The sequence below is a fragment of the Triturus cristatus genome, chromosome 8 (assembly GCF_964204655.1).
Source record: "Triturus cristatus chromosome 8, aTriCri1.1, whole genome shotgun sequence".
Lineage (NCBI taxonomy): Eukaryota > Metazoa > Chordata > Amphibia > Caudata > Salamandridae > Triturus > Triturus cristatus.
Window position 1 is genome coordinate 99531969 of NC_140591.1, and position 16607 is coordinate 99548575.

The 16607-nt window shown below is 45.1% G+C and overlaps 1 protein-coding gene across 2 annotated transcripts in view; it reads left to right on the forward strand.

The window, feature by feature from the left end:
• Positions 1-11016: 11016 nt before the first annotated feature.
• The window catches only part of LOC146801628 (uncharacterized), a 161287-nt gene continuing 155696 nt past the window's right edge, over positions 11017-16607 (forward strand). For both annotated transcript variants that reach the window (XM_085621098.1, XM_085621097.1), the window contains exon 1: positions 11017-11292. The gene's annotated coding sequence lies outside the window, so the exon portion shown is untranslated. The remainder of the gene's footprint in view (positions 11293-16607) is intronic.

A 16607-nucleotide genomic window follows, 5' to 3' on the forward strand; every position in this document is an offset into this window, starting at 1 on the left:
TTTCTGGGGGCGCCCCAGGTGAGTAATAAAACAATATCAGAGCTAGGCTGTTACTATGCACATGTAAGGATGAGGCTTGAAATGGTTGGTAGGACCCCACCCTGCATCAATGGGGATGACTTCGGCTAAGACAATACAGTCCCCTCGCCTCTCCTTTACCATACAAGTGCAAATCTTGATGTTAGATCCCAAAAATGTTGAATGTAAGTGGATACACTCAGCTCCTGGTCAAGGATTTTGAGGCCGCACACAAAGTGACATTTTCCAGTTTTTGTCCTATTTGACATGGTCTTACGGTTATTTGAGGCGCTGCTGAACTAGAAGCTGCCTGCTGTGTCTTCTATACAATACTCAGGGCACGAGTCGGGGGTACACACGGGTGGATGGCATCCACCCACTCTTTCCACAGGGTGGACGGCTTCCACCCTGCCAAGAAGTTCGTCCCCACTGAAAAATATGCTGAATTCGTCCCGGTGTAATTTGCAAACACCGGGACACATTCAGCAGCTCCTGCATGTTTTGTCTGCTTAGGATCGACAACCAGGTGCAGGCGGGAACAGGGCTTTCTTACTTGAGACTCCTGCTGGGCCCATAACAAAGGCCGAATCTGAGGGGTCATCAGGCCATCCTTTTGTTGAAGTCTCCTGGCTGGCAGCAGTCAGGAGCATCACACCTAGAAAATGCAGCAGAGGGGAGACAAAGGCTTGCACCTTGTTAGCGCTTCACACATACTTAGAGGCAGCTTTTCACTTTGTTCGTCCCCTGGTTAGGAGATGTGCATGCACTGTAAGAATGTCAGATGTGTCAGTCTTTCCTTGTATTTACACAAACTAAATGTAACTTATATAGTGCTTACTACCTCTGAGAAGGCTGTGAAATAATTTAAGTACCACTATTTTTTCTTGTAAAGCACTGTGGGTAGAGGACTTTTACACAGACAAAAGGCAACATTGTTTTATGTGTAGCTTACAAAAGTGTGAATCTTCTGACAAAATCAGGAGGGTTTCCCTGTATACTCGAAATGTACTCATGATAGACATGTTAAGCATATATGTGAGGGCTTAAGATCTGATGTCACGTCTTATCATACCACTTCCCGTGATGTCATGCGCCGTGATGTCACGCACCGTGATGCCACTTGCATTCTGATTAAATAGGTTAGTCCCCCCACATCTTTTTAGGTCTTGCCTAGCGTTGCTGCGCACATGTGCAGCTTGCTCGGCGAGATTTATTGCTAATGAGGAGTTTCAGTAGAGTGCTTGAAGCCCCGCCCCTCATTTCCATTGGCCGGCGTTACCGTTTATGCTAAACGGTGGCCTGCCATTGGAAATGAGGGTTTTTGGTTGCCGCCCTTTGGCTTGCAATCCGGACTGGGTCGCCTGCTTCAAGGCTGTCATGAAGCACTTTCTTATCTTTATGGGGCCATGTGTTTAAACACATGGCCCGATAAAGACGAGAGATCCCCATGCTCCGGCTGCAGCGCGGTCCTCTTTCACTTACGGGACCGTGCTTTTTTCTGCTGTAAATAGGAGCTTGAAGCTGATTTCCCCCCCCCCCATTTCAGCTTTAATGAGGTTTGATGTCGTGTGTGCTTGCGTGTGAAATACAAGTATTTTTGCAGCTCGCCTATTTTTTTTTTAATTGATAGCTGTACGTCGCTTCTAACACCCCTGGGGTCCTCGCGCCTTTTTTATGCGTGCCTCACATGCAGCACCCATAGAAAACACACGGCCTGATTTCTCCGTTCCCCCTTCACAATTTGCATGAAAACAACAAAGAAGGCTGTGGCGGCTCTGCAGATTAATCGCTCCTTCGCTAAGTGCCGGACGTGACTCATGAGCACTGGCAAAGCGGATTTCAGTGTCTGTTATAATAACGGACGTACCGGCATATTATCAAGGACGGCGTTAAAAATTATCGCCGGTTTAGCGGCAGAAAACTGCCGCTAACGTGGCGATAATGGCCTTGATAATATGCCCTGGAGAATTGCAATAGAAGTCCATGTTCTGGTGTGAACATGGGCTTCTATTGGAATTCTCCAGGGCATATTATCAAGCCCATTATCGCCGCTTTAGCTGCAGTTTTCTGCCGCTAAAGCGGCGATAATTTTAACGCTGTCCTTGATAATATGCCCCGTAATGCGACAACTGCTCTTCCGAATCACCGTTCTGATGGATACATCTGCTAGTGGATTCCTCACCATGTGAATATCCCCAGTGCCAGCATTCCACTGAACTTTTTCCCCAGCTCTCTACGCCGACGTGGACGTCATAATACATCGGCTCCGCTCGCGGCTCCGTCTGACGTCATCGGAGCCATAAGAGAGCCACGTCGGCGTGATGACGTCAGTTCCCTTTTTTCCGCGCCGTCGACGCATAACGGTTTGCCAGCACTCTCCTGCTACTTTGTAGTCTTGTAGTGGGTTACTGTTTCTGGATAAGCTATGTCTTCGACAAGAAAATCAGGTTTTAAACCTTGTAGGGAATGTGGGGGCCACATGTCCATGACTGACCCCCACGAAGATTGTTTGTGGTGCCTTTCTTCAGACCATGATGTGGATGACTGCTCCTGCTGCCGAAAAATGAACCCCAAGGCCCTGAAGTAGAGGGAGGCGAAACTCTTCATGGCCAAGGTGAAGAAGGAAAGAAGAGGTAGGAAAAGGGAGAAGTCGAGACCGGAGTCGTCGACTTCACACTCTTCGAAGTCGAAGAAACATCATAAGAAGAGGAAGCATAGCTCTCGGCTCCGATTGTCGAGGAGTAAGGCTTCAAGGTCGCCGTCGCCTCGGCATCGAAGCAAGGAAGTTGTATCTCCATCTCCTTCTCGTATGTCTCCAGAGAAGTCACGGTCGCCGAAGCGGACACCGGCGCAGTCACCGGCGCAGTCACCGGCGCCAGTGGAGTCTCCAGCTTCCGACGCCGATCAGGAGCAAGAGCCTTCTCCAGTGCCAGCTGAACCTGCGGCGCCAGTAGAGAATAATACTTCGGCTCCGGTTCCTGGTACTCCTCGACCGGATCCAGGGTCAAACTCATACCCGCAGTTCCCGACTCCGGGTGCAGATTCAACGCATTTCCTTAATGCAATGTATGGGATTTTTCAAAGGGCTGCCTTCCCATCCGGTGCACCATCTGGTCCCGTGGGTCCTATGGCATACACTTTGGGAGTGCCGCAGCAGTATGCTCAAGCTCCTTTTATGCCCTTCTTGCCGATGGCTCCTTCATGGCAGTTCCCGGGGCCGTCTGGAGATCCATCCCGGTTTCGTCTGGATCGTTTGCCTTCTTCGGAGCCTTCCTCGACGCCGTTGCCGACGACTGCTCTTCCGAATCACCGTTCAGCTGCTAAAGCCTTTCATTACCTGATAACACCGCGAGAGAATGGTGAATGGGGGAGTGGAGGGAGAGTGTCCCTTCACCCTCCTGAAATGAATCACCCCCCTGCTATTCTGGTACTAAGAATACAGCTCTCCTGATGGTCGTCTACCTAGAGTTGGGCGAGCCACTGAAAGCTCGAGCCAGGCTCGAGCCTGAAGCCAGGCTCTGGCACAGCTCCAGGATCTATTGGAACCTCGAGCCCCTAACGACCTGAGCTTTCATGTGATTTCTGCCTGCCTACCTTCCCTCGGCCCAGAATATGGCTTAATGGTCAGAGGTGTAGAATGTGGAACTGGGGAATCGGGTTCAGTCTCGGCATCGGTTCGACATCCTGCGATTCCAGACCGTCACTTAATCTCTCTCCTACTATAAACAATTCATGTGACCTTATGTAATGTAACTGGTGCTCATGTAAATCACTATTTAAAATATGCAGAAAATGCACTAAAAGGAAAAAACTAAGTTTTAACATAAAACAAATATATACCTATTTACTGGCTTATTTGTACAAAGTGAAACCAGAAAACCTGGACAAATCACGGCATCCCTGCTTAAATTGTGTGATCTTTGGCAAATATTTTATTGCACTAAAACACTTTTTAAGGTCGAGCCTAGCAACAGTGCGCATGCGTGGCTCGCTCTGCGAGGCATGCAATATTTGTGCTGTAGCACGTGAACAGTCGTTTCATGGACCTCCGAAGGATGAAAGTTTGAGTCTGCCCCGCCCTGATCAGAAGCAGGGCGTAGCACACAGTCTTCTGGAGCGGGTGCATTAACCCTCTCTGCTTGTTCAACATTCTTCTTGGATACTATGAACTGGTCCGGTTCAGTACCAGTGCACAGAAGGCAGTGCGTCGGCTGTGTCTTTTGCGGATTGTGCACTCTGCCGTGGTCCTCCTGTGCATGCACAGGATAGGGGTTTTAAGGAAGAAAACAGAAAAGGGAACATTAAAAAAAGAAAAGACGAGTGAGCATTAGACCGAAGGGTGAGCAAACACTCCCGCTATATAATTGATGCCTAGGTGACTCACAGCAGAAAGGTGGCAGGCCGTGATTGGTATAGCGCTACCTTGTCATTTGCAGTGATTCGTATAGCTCTGAGTTGTCATTTTCGAGGGTCTGATTCTTGTGTGCAGCCACTGTTGGCGATTACACCTATCCATGGTTTCTGGTGCCCTTAGTCAACACTTTACCAGACAGGAGCCCCGGAGAGCAGGTAAACCCCGCTTAGTTACTTGGGGGCATATTATCAATAAGCCGCGGAAACACAACACCGGTGACCGGCGGAGAGAAGGAGCTCCGTGAGGCTTTGGGTGGTAAGGAGGTGTTGTATGTGAGGAGAGGGGGCCAGCATGATACAGGTGTGTCCGATTTGGATGTTAGGTAGCTGTCCCTTAACAACTCGAGAGACCGGGGCAGGAACCATTCTCTCCCTAGGCACGTGTGTGTGTATGTATATATAAAAAACCAGCGCTTCATACTGCCGGTGAAACGAGGGTGATTGCATATCAGAGGGTATACGAGTAGTCCAATATGGCGTTTCTGAATGCGCAAAGACATATGAGCATTATATTCACGAGGGTGTTCACATAACAGGCTGAATAAGAGCATCCTAAGCAGAGTAGTGATAAGTATGGAGAGAAAAAACGACACTAGGAACAACAAGGGGTTTGCCGTAGTAGTATGACATTAGCTATGATTGTGGTACCGAAATTGACAATTAGAGTCTCTATAGAAGAAGACTTTGAGTGTTTTTATGTTGTCGACAGATTGGCATTACGGTTGAATGCTGCACTAACCACGAGGACTCACACAAGGAGCCTAATGGTGACCTCATTGATTGAGCTGGTACGCGAGGCCATGGCTCCACGAGGGTAATTTAGTAATTTTCTATGGATCCAACAGAGAGAGATCATGTTGATCTAGAAATAAAGGGTGAACATAATGGTAAAGTGTTGTGTGTGTTTGTTCATTTTTACTTTTGGCAGTCTCCGAATGTGACTCTAAGAAGTGTCCCTATCGTGTGCCAAGCGACTGCTGTTGCCCTGACGAAATCGCCAGAAAGACTCCAGGCGATGAAACATGTTGGCATATAAGAACGGTATGCATATTCTGCAACATTTTAAGCATTGAAGTAGGTGCACTCCTAAGGCGGAATAAAGTTTGAACCTATAGAGGGTGTACCTTTTTCACTTTTTATTCTTCACTAATAAGTCGCATCACTTTCCTACGAATTTTTCGTTGGTTTTATTTTGTGGACACCTCGTTTATTACTTTGGAGCGTGATGGCTACCGATGATGAGAAGAGTGGGCAGAGCTGACGAGTACCAGCCAGCAGGCTCAATTGGGGTTGCGCACGTGAGGTGCCATCACGTCTCTTTCACATTTTTTCACATTTATGTATTTATTCACGTTTCTCTCACGAGGTAATTGAATTGAGAAACTCCTGGTGTACTATACATGAGTTTAGACACCTTGACGATCATTTGGGAGACTGCTTGGAGTAAAATCTTTTACCGTTTTTTTTAAAAGTGAAGGTGGCTAACTAGTTGGTAACTACCCAAAAAATCTTTCAAATTAAGGGGAGTACAAAATACCTATAAGGTTTGAACCAATTTGTATGGCCTTTAAACCTTCGGAAACCTAGGTCTTCGTAGTAATAGATTGTCTGAGTGGAGGGCGACCTGGGTTTTTTCCCTCTACAGCTCCTTACTGTATACACGTTGTGAACGGCGGATCAGCCGTGAGAGCATTTTTAGAATTTGTTGAGAAAATCTCGTCTTTTAGAGAGACACACACATTACACTGTTCCCATCCCCTTCCGAGTTCCCCTGTGGAACACACATCAACACATACTCTAGTGATTTGACTTCCATCCCACAAATGGACAGGAATTGCCTTGCATTCACGGATGAACAAATAGCAGCAATCCTATCGGGTCCGTCACTGTTCCCTGATGCCCCCCTACTTAATGTTACATCAGCAAGGGAAGAGTGGGAAAGACTCAGCACAACTAAGAAAAAGCAAGTCAGGATAGCCCTTCATGGGGCATTGATGACAGAATATTTAAGAGCAGGAGCAGCCCCAGCGAGCCTCTTAGTAAGGATTGAACCCAAGATCTTTCTGGAAGATAAAACATTCAGACTAGATTGGAGCTATATAGCCAATAAATGTACACGAGATTGGCTAATCCTTATAATCAATACTGCAAAGAGATTAAGTGAAGATCTACTTAAGGAAATTGTTGATTTAGAGGAGAGTATAAGGAGGGATACTACCCTGGTTGATACCAAGGAACAGCTCCGAAGGATCCAGGAAGACCTGAGCGACTACAAAAATTATATGATCAATCAAAAGATCAAAGGGCTAAAAAGAAATCTTGATCGTTTTTCCCACGAATGGGCTTTCCCCTATGTGGAGGATAAATATTACGACTCAATAGTTGAACATCCATTTAGAGGAGGTAGAGGTAGGGGTGGTAGGCAACAGACCAAACGTGCACCCAATAATTGGACATTCGATAACACCTCCAGCGAAGAGGAAGAGCTAGGCCCACAGTCAAACCCTCCTAGAGTAAGATTCAACGAACAGGAGACGAACAACGAAGACCTAGGAGCTCTTCTTCGGTCTTTTTTAGGACAGAGCCACAGGGGCAACAGAGGGGGAGGTCCGCGTGGCAGGGGTCGAGGCAGGGGCAACCAAAACCAAAACCAACAATGGCAAACCCACTCCCCGAGAGTAACACGGAGCCGCGGACGGAACCAGTTATGATTAAGAACAACATAGTGGTGAACCTATCTGATCATGAACTTACCATCAATGAGGAAAGGGTGTTGAATAAAGGGTTAGGGTTTGTCCCCACCCCCACACATGACCCCTTTAAATGCAGGATTGAACTCCATGAAACGATGCGAAGAATAAAATTAAAGAAATTCTTCGCCAATAAACCACAGGATCCATTAACCGTGTTTAACACCACACTTAGGAAACCATCCAATTTTTGTCCATCTAATACAACGGTAGGCCCTGAGGTCACGGTCTTTGAGAATAAAGTACTGCAAGACATTTCTCTGTTGGAACAGCAAAACACAACCTTTAAATTTAACAACATGAGTGTTATACGACGTGCTCTGCGTCTGGTCAGGTCTAGCTGATGGTTTATTACAATTTCTGAATTGGCTCAACCATCAGGATGCTAGTCTGAGGTTCACATGGAACTATAGCAACCACACAGCAGTATATCTGGACCTAGACATTTATGCAGAAGGGGGCAGGTTATGTTCCAAAGTACACCAAAAACCAACAGATAAAAACTCCCTCTTGTCCTACAATTCGTATCACCCTAGAGCACTCAGGGACAACCTTCCTGTCGGTCAGTTTCTTCGGTACCGCAGGAACTGTTCTTCGACGACAACATTTTTGGACCAGTCAGAAAACCTATGTGCCAAACTTGAGATGAGACAATACCCACGCAAAACCATCAGACAGGCTAGAAAAAGAGCAATGAACACCCCGCGGAGTGTTTTGCTCCAGAAGAATGAAAAAACGAAAGAGGACTGCCTTCCGGTTGTCATGACATTCGACCCGTTAGCCACGAAGATCCGACAGTCCATTCGTAAACAATGGGCGTTGTTGTCAACTGAGGATTTCAGTATGCCCCCTCCCAGGTTCGCTTTTAAAAGATCTAGTAACCTGGGTGACAAACTTGTGCATTCACGGGTTAAAGTGGAACAGAAGTTCACAGAGTCGTCCATTCCCCCTGGTCATCACCTGTGTGGGTCTTGTTCAGTGTGCGGATTAACGAAGAAAACCCAAAGTGTAGTCCTGAATCCAGGAAAAATTTGGCATTTGAAGTATTTTAGCAATTGTAATACTGCCAATGTGGTTTACAGACTAACGTGCCAATGTAACCTTCAATACATAGGACTAACAACGAGGAAGGTGAAAATCAGAATGCAAGAACACCTAAGCAATATTAGAGCAGGCAAGTTGACGACGAAATTTGTACAACACTGTCACAATACCAAGCACACATTCACGTGGGTGGTCTTGGAGAGAATGATGGGCTCTCCCCAAAATGTGGAAGAAATTTTGGCTTCAAAAGAAGCAAGATGGATTTTCCAGGAGAAGTCCGACCGAGGGGGATTGAACGACCAAATCGAATGGGGGAGGGCGAGATACTGAATACTTAAAAAATAGAAACATCTAGATCAGCGAGTAATGTTCGCCCCACCATCCCTTAATCCTTGAACCTCTGTTTGGCCCTGTTGGGGAGGCCGGGTAATACTGAAAAACAGTGATAGACAACAATACATCAACCACATGAATACTCAGGAATTACCAATGGACTTATGTCGAGGTCTATCTAACGTCTTAGGTCTTGTTGGGATACCCTGGGTATGACTACATTGATCCACCAGAGTCGTTGACTCCTGCGTAGTCTAAGATAGTGCAAAATATTCCCAAAGGAGGTTTTTTTATTTGTCTTTGTGGGCAATACCCTACTTAGAACCACCAATATACACACCAGGTCACCTCAGACTTAGGTTCAAGATCTCGTTATATAAGAAAGACACCACTTCAGAATAAATTAAACTAATTTCGAGGCTTACGGCGCTGAATACCCAACCCTAGACACACACGAACCTCCCCAATCCAAAATGGCGCCCATACTGGCCCCGCGTTGAGGAGGACGGGATTATAAATAAGCCGCGGAAACACAACACCGGTGACCGGCGGAGAGAAGGAGCTCCGTGAGGCTTTGGGTGGTAAGGAGGTGTTGTTTGTGAGGAGAGGGGGCCAGCATGATACAGGTGTGTCCGATTTGGATGTTAGGTAGCTGTCCCTTAACAACTCGAGAGACCGGGGCAGGAACCATTCTCTCCCTAGGCACGTGTGTGTGTATATATATATAAAAAACCAGCGCTTCATACTGCCGGTGAAACGAGGGTGATTGCATATCAGAGGGTATACGAGTAGTCCAATATGGCGTTTCTGAATGCGCAAAGACATATGAGCATTATATTCACGAGGGTGTTCACATAACAGGCTGAATAAGAGCATCCTAAGCAGAGTAGTGATAAGTATGGAGAGAAAAAACGACACTAGGAACAACAAGGGGTTTGCCGTAGTAGTATGACATTGGCTATGATTGTGGTACCGAAATTGACAATTAGAGTCTCTATAGAAGAAGACTTTGAGTGTTTTTATGTTGTCGACAGATTGGCATTACGGTTGAATGCTGCACTAACCACGAGGACTCACACAAGGAGCCTAATGGTGACCTCATTGATTGAGCTGGTACGCGAGGCCATGGCTCCACGAGGGTAATTTAGTAATTTTCTATGGATCCAACAGAGAGAGATCATGTTGATCTAGAAATAAAGGGTGAACATAATGGTAAAGTGTTGTGTGTGTTTGTTCATTTTTACTTTTGGCAGTCTCCGAATGTGACTCTAAGAAGTGTCCCTATCGTGTGCCAAGCGACTGTTGTTGCCCTGACGAAATCGCCAGAAAGACTCCAGGCGATGAAACATGTTGGCATATAAGAACGGTATGCATATTCTGCAACCTTTTAAGCATTGAAGTAGGTGCACTCCTAAGGCGGAATAAAGTTTGAACCTATAGAGGGTGTACCTTTTTCACTTTTTATTCTTCACTAATAAGTCGCATCACTTTCCTACGAATTTTTCGTTGGTTTTATTTTGTGGACACCTCGTTTATTACTTTGAAGCGTGATGGCTACCGATGATGAGAAGAGTGGGCAGAGCTGACGAGTACCAGCCAGCAGGCTCAATTGGGGTTGCGCACGTGAGGTGCCATCACGTCTCTTTCACATTTTTTACATTTATGTATTTATTCACGTTTCTCTCACGAGGTAATTGAATTGAGAAACTCCTGGTGTACTATACATGAGTTTAGACACCTTGACGATCATTTGGGAGACTGCTTGGAGTAAAATCTTTTACCGTTTTTTTTAAAAGTGAAGGTGGCTAACTAGTTGGTAACTACCCAAAAAATCTTTCAAATTAAGGGGAGTACAAAATACCTATAAGGTTTGAACCAATTTGTATGGCCTTTAAACCTTCGGAAACCTAGGTCTTCGTAGTAATAGAGAGGCATATTATCAAGGACAGCGTTAAAAATTATCGCCGCTTTAGCGGCAGAAAACTGCTGCTGAAGCAGCGATAATGGGCTTGATAATATGCCCTTGAGAATTCCAATAGAAGCCCATGTTCTGGTGTCAGCATGGGCTTCTATTGGAATTCTCCAGGGCTTATTATCAAGCCCATTATCGCCGCCTTAGCGGCAGTTTTCTGCTGCTAAACCGGCGATAATTTTAACGCTGTCCTTGATAATATGCCCCTTAGTTACTAGTGTATATAGCGCCTCTGAAACGGTCACAATAGTATGTATGCACATGTTGAATCGATTACGGCCGCGCTTGTTTTAATTAGCAGAGCATTGGCGCGCGCGGTGCGCCAGGTGGTGGGCTGGCTGCATCCCAGCATCAGGTTACTTGTTCCGTCGGCTTGGAACGCGCTTCTTTGTCACCTCGTGCGCACTCTGTTTGAGTTGCAGCTTGACATGGGAGTTTCTTTAAGCCTGGGAATGTGGAATAAAAGGGATCTGTGTCTTTTTAAGCTGCGGGGAGATATCGGCTTTCCGCGTGCTTATAATGGTCGACTTTGCTTCTTATGTTCACACTGCCTATACTAGCATCCGGTCTCTGGCTATGCTGTCGCGCCCTCTCCCAGCTCCCACGGCCGCATGCCCACTGTCCTCACGGCTTGTACCCCCTCACTGTGCACACGCTCGGAAATGCCCACGTGCTCATTGCACCTCACTGTCTTTTGTCTATTGTGTCTTTTGGCCTCTTGTTCCAGAACATTCGCTTATCTGCGCATGGATAGAAACGAAGGTAAGCTTATTTTTCATTTCTGCACTAACTTCCTATTGGGTAATATTCAAGTTATAATATTTAGCTTCACCTCGCGCTACTGTTACTTTATTTTGGACGTACATGTAAAGGTAGGTGTTTTGAACCAAGCTGTGCAATTATTTGTTGACCCGCGGTATGCAGCTTGCCCAGACGTCCGGTATTTTTTGGTGCTACTTGCACGCTTTCTTTTTGAGTTCCAGAACATTTACTTATGTGCACATACATAGAAACAAAAGGTAAGCTTCTTTTTAATTCATTTATGCACCAACTTCCAATTGGGTAATATTTAAGTATAATTTAGCTTTACCTCGTGCTACTGTTAATTTATTTCGTACGTACATGCAAAGGTAGGTGTTTTGCTTTACAACGTGCTAGCTGTTACTTTATTTCGTACGTACATGTAAAGGGAGGTGTTTTAGCCATGTACAATGTAGCTTTATTTGTTTACAACGCGTTCTGTGTGTGTTTATTTTTAGTTGTTATTGTGCACATGTCGTTTCCATTTCAAAGAAGTTTTGGCTGGTCACACAATATTATTGCAATCAAGATATAAGCACAATAATATGTGATTTTCTACAATAAATATTTCTCAGAGGTACGTACACACGGTATGGAGCTTGTGTCCAGAATTGCGTACTTTTGCACTAGGATGTTAAGGACTATAGCATTGAAAATGCAATAGGTTTCGCATTTTATTAAGTTAAAGCCATTTGCTTTGCTATACAACACCATTAGCAAAGCAAATGGCTTTAACTTAATAAAAGGCAAGACCCATTGCATTTTTAATGCTTGTTTTAGGACTTGTGCCCTGACAATACTGGTACCGAATGCGGCAAAAAGAAGAAAAAAATGTGTCAAGAAATTAGCTATTCTTACAACTGCCAACTTCCATATGCAAGCACTGCTTTATGCTCATAGCTGGCAGCTTTTACTCACGTTCCACTTGCTGCAAATGTTTCGGTTTAACGAATTCTCTTAGTTTGATCGTTTCTTCTTTTACAGGCTTTAAAGTGCCGCTACCAGAAACCTGCGTGCTGGCACTATAGAAATAGCTCAAATGAAGTAAGAAACGCCTAATAACTATACACAACCAAATAGCACACCGCTGATCGATGGAAACGACAGACGGTTGTCCAGCTTTAGAAAGTGTTACAGTGGCATATGAATGGTAAAAGCGCTATAGAAATGCGGACAGCTAACAATCTAGGGGGCTTATTAAGCCGGCGCTACAAAATTAGCGCCGCTTTTGCGGCCGTTTTCGGACGAAAAGCGGGGATAATTTTATCGCCTTATCAGCAAAGACACGCTATCGCGTGTTTTGCTGACTTAGCGCCCGTTTCCAGCATGCCTAAGTTTGCATCGCTAATGAAAGGCAAAGTAGGCGTGACTGTGAAACCACCAGGGAAAATATCGTGAAGGTAACTCCACGATATTAACAAGGAAGGGTAGCGATTACTTAAATCGCGTTAAGTATGCCTTAACGCAGGAATTTAACGTCAGTTAAATTCCTGACTAAGGCATATTTAACATGGGGGGTGGATTCTGTGGCTAAAACCACAGTCCCTATCATCTAGGATATCGCCGTTTTCCACCATGGAAAACTGCGATATCCACACTATCTCTGGAATTTTTATTGCCTCGTGATGCGCGTTGTTGATCACGCGCTAACCGGGCGTTATATTCCAGAGTTAGCTGGCGATAAATATGCAAGCGCTGAGCGCCCTTTGCGATATTTATCGCCGGCCCTTGTTAATATGCCCCTAGGCGCTTTACTGGTAACTTGTATAATTTACGAGAGGGACATGGCTGCTAGTGACTGGAATAACGACATTGGTAAATTAAGTATGAGCAGTTGTAAGTCCTGCCACTCCCCCAGAATATACAACCGTATCAGCTGAGGTCACTGTTTAGCATTTAAGTGAATAACTGGACTAAAGTGAATGATTTCCAACAATCAAAATAAATGTTTACAATGCAAAACAATTACTTACAAAAATAAAATCTACCGATCAGAGATGGTTTTGTAGATGTAGAAAAAGTGGCTCAAATCTGCTCTAGTGGAAAGTCTTGTCTCCACCAAATAAAACGTCAGAAAAAGTCAAAATGCAAACAACTGATGGAATTCTAAACTGGCAACCATTGAGTTACCATGAGAGAAGTCAAAATGTGCAATAGTTTCACGTTGTAGACTATAAACGTAGCCTGCATTTCACCAAGATGGTGCCTACAACAGAGCAAATGTGCACGAGAGAGACTTCATAAAAACTGCTTCCTCGCATCTTTAAAAACTGAGGACATGCAGAACAAAGCATGTGCTACTTGAAGGTAGGTGGATTGCACAAACAAATGCACAGGCATTTTCAGGCCGAAAATACACATTTTAGTTACTGAATGCTATATCCCCCTCCAATAAGGTTTAGTGTCTCTGCCTTTGTACGAAGTGCTTACACAAAGTGTGAAGAGTTGTGTGCACTTTAAATGTAATTGCTCACTCATTCTCACTCATAAATGTAACACCAGCCGAAAACATTTATAGGGAAAATGTATGGCTGAGGCAGTAAGACACATAAATGTTTGTGGTTGGCATGCATCTGATTGGGAAAACCAAAAGGGATGATGGACAGAGTGTTGAACATTGACAGCACTCACCCCCAGTCAACTGATCTGGGTTTAATCCATCATCATTCTTTAGCTCACTCCGCCACCCCAGTTCAGACATGGCCATATGCAAATCAGTCTGACCCTGTGCCTCATGGGAACAGTCCAGCCCGAACTGCCAAGCCATGTCTTCCCTGGACCGGAAACAAGCATCCTGGGACCAGTTTCTGATGATTGACGATGTCCTCTGTATCTGGACTGGATCAGAGGACTTGTTATTGACTTCCTGCACTGGTTAAACCAGGCGGATGGCTGCCTTAGGTTTACATGGTCTTTCAGTCACATCTCTGCAGTTTACCTTGATGTGGACATAACAGCTAGGGACAACAGGTTATTCACCTTTGTCCACCAGAAGCCCACGGATAGAAATTCTTTGCTGCACTATCGCTCTTTCCACCCCAGAGCGCTCCGTGACAATCTCCCAGTGGGGCAGTTTTTGAGGTACTGCCAGAACTGTTCCTCCACAAACCAGTTCATGGAACAATCGGAAGAGCTAGCAACCAAGCTTGGAGAGAGGGTCTATCCTGCCAAGGTGATCAAAAGAGCCTGCAAACAGGCATTACATACCCCACGTGATGCCCTATTGGAGAGAAATGCAAAACATAAGGACGAGTGTCTACCTGTGGTTACCACATTTGATCCCCTGTCCACAAAAGTGAGACAGATAATAAGAAAACACTGGTCCCTTTTGGATACAGACGCCAAGAAGATGCCGCCGCCGCGGTTTGCATTTAGAAGAGCCCCCAATTTAAAAGCAAAATTGGTCCATACCCGGTCCTCCTTGACGCAACAACCATCTACTTTAGCGTCAGGCCATTACCCATGTGGTGGTTGTTCAGTGTGCGATCTCACACAAGCCACCAAAAGTGTTGTTCTGATGAGTGGCAAAATATGGCATTTGAATATATTTAGCAATTGTAACACCTCAAATGTCATCTACAGGCTCACCTGCACATCCCGAACATCTTAGCACCGTCAAAGAAGGCAGATTAACAACCCGTCTGGTTCAACATTTCCAAGAGATGAAACATGACTTCAGGGCTCTGAAGTGGACGGTACTTGAAAGGGTGGTCGCAGAAACGCATAATGCTGATACCATCTTAGCAAGAGAAGAGGCTAAATTGATATTTTTTTCTCAACAAGCGGATCGCCTTGGCTTGAATGAGTCCATAGAATGGAATAAAATCAGACATTGAAGTCAGTCTACAGCCATGTCTTGTGGGATGGTCAGGGAATGGAGCACTACGAATGATGACGCCAGGCCTCTTTTTCAATACTGGCTCCCCTTCCCGGCTTGGGTATGTGTGTATGGCCAACTATTTTACACTTCCTCCCTTCATGATTGCCCAGTGGCCACAACTTGTAAACTACCACACCTTAGTGCAATATCATAGGTAGGTGGCAGTAATGTGCCTTCATGTATCTTGTAGGTTAAAGTAGCAATATTAAATAAGCCCGCGCCTGTATTTATAGAAATACCCCATTTGGTAAAATATACGGGTCCTATTGCCCTTATTTCCATTGGATGTGCATTGTAAGTATGGGATTCTGCACCTTTCCATCCATAATTTAGGAAGGGCCTGGAGGCGTGGTCACGTGACGCTGTGTGTCGCGTGATGACGTTTGGGAGGGGGCGCTGGTTGAATTTTGAGTGCTCGCGGCGCCCAATGAAGCGAGGACGGAGCATTGAAACGCCGGCAGGTCCCGGTAGCGGTTAGGCGTGTGTTCGTACGGCTGGCGAATGAAATTGAATTTTAAGATCACGACAGAATTTGTAAATGGACCCGCATTGACACATCTGCTAAGACATCTGCTGGCGTGCGAGTGATATTGAACTATAATACAAGGCTTTTAAAGTATGCGCTATGACATATCTTGATTACAATGGCTTGGCTAGTGATTGATATTGAACTCCATGATAACAGCAGGGTTCGTAAAGGACCCGTTACGATAAATAACGTGTAAATGGGTTTGGAAGCAATATTTGAAAATTAATATGTACATTTACGGGGAGAGTATCGAAGTCTGTGGTGTTGTTAGATATGGCAACAGATACATGGAGACACTGTCCACACAAAAAGTCTCTGCTTGGACGTGTGAGGTGATGATGTTTAATGAATACTTTACTATTTGCGTATATCTGAAGGTGCCATAATTTTGTGTGGTTACCCTGCGGACACGTGACCAATTGGCGTGTGTTGCACGACGAGGTGGTTGCAGGTACGAAGGACATTGGTAACAACTCGGTAATGAAATGTATTTTCATTAATATAAGTGGAGTGGAGAATGGGGGTTATTTAATCCTGGCACGTTTTTTGTTTTTATTGTCATACACTTGCAGACCAAGTGGTAATTCTAAGTGAAGTGAAGACTGGTCATCCCCTTAGTTCTGATGAAGTTGCGCAAATTGGTAGCAACGAAACATGTTGGTGCTTTGGACGTAACAATGGTCTGAGTTAAACAATTTTTTAACTGAGGACGCTCACAGCACTGAATAAAGCTAAATCTATCCAGTGAGTAGGATCTTATTTTTAATGTTGGGAATTGCATTTCATTTCTTTTCTCACGGGGACCAGCAGGGCACTTGAGTGACATTAGCACTTACTATGCATACTCTACTTTTCTTTCACTGTTTC